A 9,582-nucleotide genomic window follows, 5' to 3' on the forward strand; every position below is an offset into this window, starting at 1 on the left:
AGACTCTGGATTTGCAATATACTTTACAATTAGGGCACATTTCCTCCTGCTGGTCCTGCTGCAGCTGCTGCTGCTGACTGCATCGGGGGTCCAAACACAAGTGACATCTATACTTACAGCTGTGTGAGTGGCTATAAGCATTGCCACAGACAGCACAATAATATCTCTGCCCCCAAAACCCTTAATATTTTGCACCCCATAATAGTGATCATCATATAGCAGCAGGAAGTATGTTTGGGGGTATGCAGGGGGCATGATCTAAAAATTTCCCAGCCTTTTCAGCTATGTAGCACAACACCTATATTCACATTTAAATGACTTTCAAATGCAGTCACATCAGAGAGTAATATTTTCTGTTCATCAGGAAAACGAAGATCTCTATACAACTGGCGGGCACTTTGGGCTAATTCTGGAATGTTGACCAGTTTTTCTTCCATAACACCCAAAAGACTTATACCAAAGCACAAGTTACCATTTACCCACTCTTCACTCAACATCCCCACTTACTCCAGCAATGTGTTCCAAGTACCGCATGGCTTGCATTTGGATTTTGGTAAGCATTTATATTTATAATTATTATTGCTGTAAATGGGGCTTATATAATTTTTGGGTATCCCTGCCTCCCTCCAATACTCTGTTGTTTGCATAAGAGCCCCCCCCCCAATTGGGGTAAACAGGATTTTACTAACTTCCCTTGCAAATTGAAAAGCTATGGTAAAAGTTACACCACCACCCCCTCTTTCCACTGGGGCATGCCCAGGCAAGAAAAACAGGCCTGTGTTTTAAACAAAATGGTTTCTTTATTTACAGATTTATTTACAGTCAGTAAAAGAAGATGTAATGTCTTTCTCATGAATTAAAACAGTGTCGCACTGTTTTATTTTGAGTTACAAAACTCTTGTAGTGTTTATCCTTAATATAATTTTAGCAAACTGTAACCTTCTCTAATCAGTTTTTTCCCCAAAATTCTTTCAAGGGCTTTTCTTGAGTCTCCAATACAATGTTTTAAAACACTGGTCCCCAACCCCCAGTAACTGGACCGGTACTGGGCCATAGATCAGTCCATACCGGGCCACAGCGCCTCCTCGTCCTCCTCCCCTGCTGTTGCCTCGGGAGCTGCCCTGCCATTCTGCCATTGGTGCTCTCCAGCAGCTGCCATGGTAAGGACTCCCCCTCGGCATGTCATTGCACAGCTGCTGCTGGCAGCGCCCCCCCAGCGGACAGCAGGAAGTCAGGGGCTCTGGCGGGAAAGCAAGTGGAGCAGGGGTTCTGGCAGTGGTGGCCCTCAGCAAAAGACTACCCCTCCCCAAGGCCTCAGTAAAATTTTCAAGTGTTGACCGGTTCCCGGTGATAAAAAGGTTGGGGACCACTGTTTTAAAATAACATAGATAGAGGCCCTCACAAGACTCCATATGGTGGACTTATGTCTCTTTGGGGGGATAAAGTCCAAAACCTCATCAATATCCATTTTTAGAGCTTCCCTCATAGCGCCAATTCTCTTGCTGGGCCTCATACAGATAGGCAATGTGGTAGTTGGCGGCTGTTCCTGTTAAAAAGGATTTCAAACACATTTTAAATTTTTTCCTGCTTGGTAAATACTAGGCATATCCCCTCCCCTCACCCCCCACAGACTTTTTAAATGACTTTTTTCTCTCCAAAATTACCTGTTCTAGAGAGTTCTCTGTTAAAGACATCATTTGTGAATCAGAAATATCTCCCCCAAACAAGCCATGTGCTGGTTTTGCGGAACTTGATTAAGGAAATTCTGATGGTGGGGGCCTAGAAAAATAAAGAGAATATTTACTTTAAAAGTTCTAAACTGTTCCTTTGGGTTTCTTCCCCCACCATCCCGCCCACTTCCACCTCTAGTGTCCATTTTTGAATTTACCTGTGCTGAGGAATCCTCTGCTGAAATCAATGGTTGTGTATCTGGATAATCATCCAGCAGCTTCTGCCACATTTCCTCACTTCCAGACAACATGTCTGCTTTGCCAAAATCCATGCAGCTTTGAGTCTCGTGGTCAACAACTGGTGATGGAAAATGGAGCTTTGCAGGAACAAGTTCTTCCTCATCCTCACTATCACTTATATATTGCCTTTTTGGCCTCAACGCCGGTGGTGGGGTGGTGAGGATCAGGGGTCTGCTAGGAGTCTCCATGTTCAAGTCTGTCTCATTTGCAGGATGGCCGGAAACAGGATGGCTTTCTGAAGGTGGACAGTTAAATATCCGGCACCAATCAGGCTTGACCCTCGGTGCTTCCGTAGTGAGCATCTGGGGCCTGCTAGGAGTCTCCATGTTTTCAGCAAGAGCCATGGTGTGTATATTTTCAGCAAGAGCCATGGTGAGTGTCTGCTAGCACAAGTGGCTTCTTTCCTAAAATCACTTCCTTGGGGGGCTGTCCCAGCCTCTTTGCTATTGATCAGAGGTGACAGGGTGTGTTGCTAGAGGGAACACATGGCTGTACCTGGTCATTCCCATTGGTTGTGACACAGTAGGAAAGGTTGGTCTATTTTGCACGTCACTTCCAGCGCTGTCACGAGGGGTGTAAAAAGATGGCTGCGTTTCCGGTGGAATCATGGTCTGTGGAAATTGTTTCTAGGGGCAAAGGGGGCAGAAGGTGGGGGCATGACACCATCACTTCCAGGGAGGGGGGTTTATGTGGCATAATGGCAGCACTTCTGGGGCAGGGGGAAGGGGCCGGATGCCAGATGCCAGAGGCTAGAGGGCATGGAGACGCAGCTTCCAGTGACATCAGGGATGTGTGGCATAATGGTGGCACTTCTGGGTCAGGGGGCGCATGGGTATGGCATGATGATGACACTTCTGGTAATGTCAGGGGGGCATGGTTATGGTGATATGGTGGCACTTCCGGGGCATGGGGCACAGGGTTGGGCATGATGACGCCACGTCTGGTGACATCAGGGGGCATGGCCTTTGAGTTTGCAAGACAGCAAGATATGGCAATTTGCCATTGCTGTTCTGATTTATGATTTATCGCTGTGGTTCCCTTCAATCAAACCCATCAACAATGAAAAGGAAGTATAGGCAGATATTCTTGATGCCAGAGTTTATGCCAGGTACTGGAGTTGCCCAGCACGTGCCTGGCCCAAACATATTTGTCTAACTGGGCGATGATAAAGAAGTTTTTAAATGGTCAGAAACCAGTGTGACCACATTCATTCCTGATGGGAGTCCCATGGACTAAGTGGATTACAGGGGAAGTAAGTTGACCCATAAAGATCTGAAGTAGCCAGAACCATGAGGAGTGAGTGGTGATGTCCTACATTTAAGAGCTGTTGTTCCAAAACAAGAGGGGTGTCCCATGATTCCATTTGACTTATGATGCATACAAGAAGTATGAATGAGTTACTAACAACCACAGTTACTAACTGCCCCCATTCTGACGGGGCAGCCCGAGAAGCTGTATAAAAGGACTCAAGTCTTCGGTGTACTCTATCCACTTCTTCTGACCTTCTGCTCCTTGGAGTTACAGGTAAGCTCGTCTCATTTAGAGTTCTTCTTTGGAAAAAATGGGAAGTCTGCTGTTAGAGCTAGAGCTAATGGCAGGTGCATATGCATTTTTTAATGTGTTGGTTAACATTTTCCATGGAAAGACTGAGACTTTTGAAGGGTAATGCCAAGAATACCTAAACTGTCTTGGTGGACCAGACTAAGGGTGCATCTCACCAACGATCCTATGTCAAGTAAGATCCTACAAAATTTTGCTAGGAAGCTCCCAAACCCAAGCTCCCAAGAAGACCACTTCCCTTCCCTTTTATTTTAGCAGAGATCCCAGAAGACGAATCGAGAAATACATCGATGAATGTAGTGATGGCCGAAGGAATAGATGGATTTTTAAGGGGGATTAGATAGGGTAGTGTTTCTTAGTATTTATTAACATTGAGAAAGCTCTGGAACATTCTTCAGCCTTTCTTCCTCCTCCAGGTCCATCACTGGCCATTTTGGGAGGGTGTCAGCCACAAACTCAGTCATTTCAGAGTCCTGCTCACATCCCTGGTGAAACGAACTCCCAGAGTAGCTGTGAGCCCTACAGGAACTCTCTCCGTTCTGAAGGGCCTACAAAATGGAGTCTTACACCAGTCTTTGGTTTGGGTCCATAAAAGAAATCGTCTAAATGGACCCTCCCTAAAAACAACCCATTCCTGGGGGGTGGGGGGAGGGATGCATGACTTTTAGCCATTGTGGGCTTGATGTAATTTTAACTGTTTTAGCTTATGGATTATTGTCCTATTTTTAAACGATGCAAAATGCCCCAGATCGGTAATCCTGGGAGGGGTGGCATGGAAATTAATTAATCAATTAACGTAGAGGGTAGTCATACTGATCTATAGCATAAAACCTAGATTTGTGCCCACTCATACCTTGGACACCAACAAAATGTTCAGGTTATGAGGTTTCAAGAGGGAAATTGTCCTTCATCTGACAAGGTCTCTGATCATCCTTGTCACTTTTTCTTACAACCGTTCCATTCTGCTAACAGCCTTTTTGGAAGAAGGCCTCTTTGTGAGGCTTTTGGACCTGTCCATCTCTGTCATCCCTGCTCCAAAATATCTCTCGTTAACTGGAGAACCATAAGGTTTGCCAATGGCTGTCGAGGATGGTCTTATTTCACTTCACGACCTGAACTCGGCCTCCTCATAAAACAGAATTAATGGGAAGTTACCCGTGATCGTCTCTAGTTATGTATATAAAGATGAAAAGCTAAACTGGTCCTTAAAGACCTGCTGGGATTTTCTTTAAAGGGTTGTGAGAAGATCCCTCAGGGGAGGAGAAGATCCTTCAGAGGTCCGCCAGTGACATCTTGTGGATGTTGCAATCCATTGTAAACATGGAATGGTCAGTCCCATTTCCTTGCCTCTGAGGAAGTGGTAGTGCACATGGAAGCTTATAACTTGAATAAAACTTTGTCAGTCTTACAGGTGCATGACATAAATCTCATGCAGATGGTCCCAGGTTCAGTCCTCAGTGTCTTCAATTGAAAGAACCAGGCAGGAGGTGTTAGGAAAGACCTCTACCTGAAACCCCTGAGAGCCATGGAGAGAGGCCATACCTCAGTGGCAGAGCCTCTGATTGACATGCAGAAGGTCCCAGGTTCAATCCCTGGCATCTCCAGTTGAAAGAACCAGGCAGGAGGTGTTAGGAAAGACCTCCACCTGAGACCCCAGAGAGCCATGGAGAGGGGCCATAGTTCAGTGCACAGCCTCAGCTTGACATGCAAAAGGTCCAAGGTTCAATCCCTGTCATCTCCAGCTGAATGAACCAGGTAGGAGTTGATGGAGAAAACCTCTGTCTGAGACCTTGGGGATCCTCTGCCCGTCTGTAATGGGTAGGAGTTAATGTTTTATATATATATACATACGTTTTGAGGTTTTCTCAACCATAAAAAGGTAGAGAAAGGCTGATATAGACAATAGTGACCTTGATGAACCAATGATCTGGACCAGTATAAAGTGGTTCTATGTATAGGTCTTGATCTTTCTCTGTTCCCCTTCACCCAATCAGCTTTCCTTTGTTTTCCAGTGCGTCATCGCAGATCCACGACCGACACTTAACCATGTCATACGGCTACGGAGGCAATTGTGGCTACTCTTCCTGCTGTAGCCCCTGCAGCTTTGGCGGATGGGGTAGACAAGGCTGCGGCTGGGGCGGCTGCGGCGGTTTCGGTGGTTGGGGCTACGGTGGTTGGGACGGTTGCGGCTGGGGCAACCGCTGTGGCTACTCATCATGTTGTAGCCCTTGCTATGGCGGCTGGGGCTGGGGTTACTAAAGCGTTCCCCAACTCAGAAGCTGCAAGCACGGAAAGTCCTGGATGTCCGAGATGAATGCTTGAGACAGGAATCTCGACGTCTTCCCTCCGCTATTCCGTATTCTGGTTTCCTCATTTATTCCCTGCTGTTATTTCAATTTTCCTATATTTGCATTGGGTTTTCATGCTATCCCATATTGCCCTCTGCCATGTCCCTTGTTACCCCTTTCCCTTCTTGACCTGCAATAAAAAGCATACCTCATAGAACAAAATGGCTGCTGATGTTTTGTCTCCGGTTGAATCTGCTACGTTTTCACGCTGCTCACAGACAGCGGGTGGCGGTGAGGTTTCTGCCATTTTTCTGAGCCAGGACTTTCTGATATCCTTTGAGTTTGGCACGGCTATTCTCAGAAGTATCCTGAAGTTGGTAACCAATATATAGGGCCTTAGCTTTATTCCTGCATGCTACGCCTGGCCACAAACAGGTCCCACAGATAATGGCAGATGTGGATTTCTACAGATTACCCATGCCATGATCTACCAGTTTGCTTCATGGGAAAAAAACCCATTTCATCAGCAGCTTGAACTGGGTTGCCTGTATTTAAAACTCCAGGTTTATTTTTAGGGTGTCCCTGCTAGTAGACCTCTCACTGGCCCCTGGGCTTTAACCACTGTGTGACACAGAGTGTTGGACTGGATGGGCCATTGGCCTGATCCAACATGGCTTCTCTGTTGTTCTTCGGAGCAGAGGTTCATGAGTGGCTATTAGGTATTGAGGGCATTGACACTCTGTCCAGGGCATTGAAACTCTGCCTTCTTGGTGCTTGATGGCAACAGTGGGAGGACTTCTGATATCCTGGCCCCACTGGTGGACCTCCTGATAAACACTTGGGATGTGGCCACTGTGTGACAAAGACTGTTGGACTTGATGGGTCATTGGCCTGATCTAACATGGCTTCTCTTGTGTTCTTATGCCTGGGTGAATGATTCTCTGTATTCTTGGTGATTGGGGAGTGAGGACAAGAGAGGCAGGGCTTCTGGCTTTATCGCCTTGCTGGTGGACCTCCTGATGACTGCTGAGCTTTGGCCATTGTGTGACACAAAGTCCTACTCAGTAGAGGGCAAAGCCAGCAGTCAGCTCATGAGTCAGCTCCTGAGTAAATGTTCTCCCAGCTCCTCTTCCAACAGATATCTGGATAATTGAAGTCACCCATGACCACTGCTCCCCCCCTTTTTTAAATTGTGTAATTTGGTCTAGCAGTATCTCATTCAAGTCCTCTGACTGGCTTGGTGGTCTATAGCAGACACCCACAATAATACCACTCTCATTTCCTACTCCATTTATATATACCCAAATACACTCAACTGAACTTTCATGCTCGGGAGAACAACAGAGAAGCCATGTTGGATCAGGCCAATGGCCCATCCAGTCCAACACTCTGTGTCACACAGTGGTTAAAGCCCAGGGGCCAGTCCAGGGCACTCTGTCCAGGGGATTGAAACTCTGCCTTCTTGGTGCTTGATGGCAACAGTGGGAGGACATTTGAAATTCTGGCCCCACTGGTGGACCTCCTGATAAACACTTGAGATGTGGCCACTGTGTGACAAAGATTGTTGGACTTGATGGGTCATTGGCCTGATCTAACATGGCTTCTCTTGTGTTCTTATGCCTGGGTCAATGATTCTCTGTATTCTTGGTGATTGGGGAGTGAGGACAAGAGAGGCAGGGCTTCTGGCTTTATGGCCTTGCTGGTGGACCTCCTGATGACTCCTGAGCTTTGGCCATTGTGTGACACAAAGTCCTACTCAGCAGAGGGCGAAGCTAGCATTTAGCTTCTGAGTCAATTCCTGAGTCAATGTTCTCCCATCTCCTCCAAAGTACAGCCTTTCTCTGGCAAGCAAGAGCCTTTTATAGCACAAAGGCCTACTCAGTAGAGGGCGGAGCTAGCAGTCAACTCCTGAGTCAGCTCCTGTGTCAATGTTCTCCCAGCTCCTCTTCCAACAGATATCTAGGTAATTGAAGTCACCCATGACCACTGCTCCCCCCCCCCTTTTTTTTTAAATTGTGTAATTTAGTCTAGCAGTATCTCATTCAAGTCCTCTGACTGGCTTGGTGGTCTATAGCAGACACCCACAATAATACCACTCTCATTTCCTACTCCATTTATATTTACCCAAATACACTCAACTGAACTTTCATGCTCGGGAACTTGTATTTCTTCACAAGGATAAACATTCCTAACATATATTGCTACACCTTCCCCCTTCTTTTCTTGTCTAACCCTTCTAAATGGATTGTACGCCTCTTAATATTCCAATTGTGAGTATTCATAGAATCATAGAATCATAGAATCATAGAATCATAGAATCATAGAGTTGGAAGGGGCCATACAGGCCATCTAGGCCAACCCCCTGCTCTACGCAGGATCAGCCCTAAGCATCCTAAAGCATCCAAGAAAAGTGTGTATCCAGCCTTTGCTTGAAGACTGCCAGTGAGGGGGAGCTCACCACCTCCTTAGGCAGCCTATTCCACTGCTGAACTACTCTGACTGTGAAATTTTCCCCCTGATATCTAGCCTATATCATTGTAGTCTAAACCCATTACTGCGTAAAAAGTACCGGACCGAGCACAGAGCCCTGACGTACCCCGCTACAGACCTCCCTCAAGTCTGATGAAACACCATTGACAACAACTCTTTGAGTGCGGTTCTCTAACCAATTCCCTATCCACCTAACTATCTTAAAATCCAGGTTGCAGTCCTTCAATTTATCTATCAGAACATCATGGGGAACCTTATCAAAAGCTTTACTAAAATTCAAGTAAATAACATCAACTGAATTTCCATGATCCAGCAAACCTGTCACTTGGTCAAAAAAGGAAACCAGGTTGGTCTGACAGGACCTGTTGGAGACAAATCCATACTGACTTCCTTGGATCACCAAATTGTCCTCCAGGTGTTTGCAGATCACTCCCTTTAATATCTGCTCCATTATCTTACCCACAACAGAGGTCAGACTCACTGGTCTGTAGTTTCCTGGGTCATTCTTCCTCCCTTTTTTTAAGATCGAATAACGTTTGCTCTCTTCCAGTCCTCCAGGACATCTCCAGTCCTTAAAGAGATCCCAAAGATGATGGACAAGGGTTGTGCAAGTTCTCTGGAAAGTTCTTTGAGCACGTTCGGGTGCATTTCATCCAGCCCAGGGATTTTGAACTCATCCAGTGCAGCTAAATGCCTTTCAACAACCTCTCTTTCCATGTCAACCTACCACCCAGACACTATCTCTTGGCTACTGCCATCTCTAGATGTGCCTACACCCTTTGACCTGTGGGAAAAAACAGATGTAAAATAGGCGCTGAGCCTTTCTGCTCTCTCTGCATCCTCCATTAGAATTTGTCCATCCGCACACAACAGTGGGCCTATTGCCTCCTTTACTTTACGTTTGCTCCTCATATAACTGAAAAATCTTTTCTTCTTATGGTAGGCTTCCCTGGCCAATCTTAGATCACTCTCAGCTTTGGCCTTTCTGATGATTAATCTACAGTGCCTAGTAACCTGTAGGTACTCTTCTTTAGAGCTCTGTTCTTCCCTCCATTTCCTGAACATTTCCCTTTTCTTTCTTAGTTCTTCTTGAAGTTCTCTGTTCATCCAAATCGGCTTCTTAGAACTCCTGCGGTGTTTTCGTCTTTCAGGGATAGTCATTGATTGAGCATGCAATAGCTCCTGTTTGAGTAGCGCCCACCCTTCACATGCTCCCTTCCCTTCCAGCATTCTTGTCCATGGTATGACCCTCATCATGTCTCTGAGTTTATTAA

The 9,582-nt window shown here is 46.1% G+C and overlaps 1 long non-coding RNA gene across 1 annotated transcript; it reads left to right on the forward strand.

Annotated features, from left to right (window-relative positions):
- The first annotated feature begins 3,397 nt into the window (after positions 1 to 3,397).
- On the forward strand, positions 3,398 to 6,040 carry LOC143830339 (uncharacterized). The gene is made up of 2 exons (XR_013228430.1): positions 3,398 to 3,494; positions 5,543 to 6,040. It is a non-coding gene; the product is annotated as an uncharacterized LOC143830339 (long non-coding RNA).
- Positions 6,041 to 9,582: the final 3,542 nt, after the last annotated feature.

This window comes from Paroedura picta, chromosome 1 (assembly GCF_049243985.1).
Source record: "Paroedura picta isolate Pp20150507F chromosome 1, Ppicta_v3.0, whole genome shotgun sequence".
Taxonomy (NCBI): domain Eukaryota; kingdom Metazoa; phylum Chordata; class Lepidosauria; order Squamata; family Gekkonidae; genus Paroedura; species Paroedura picta.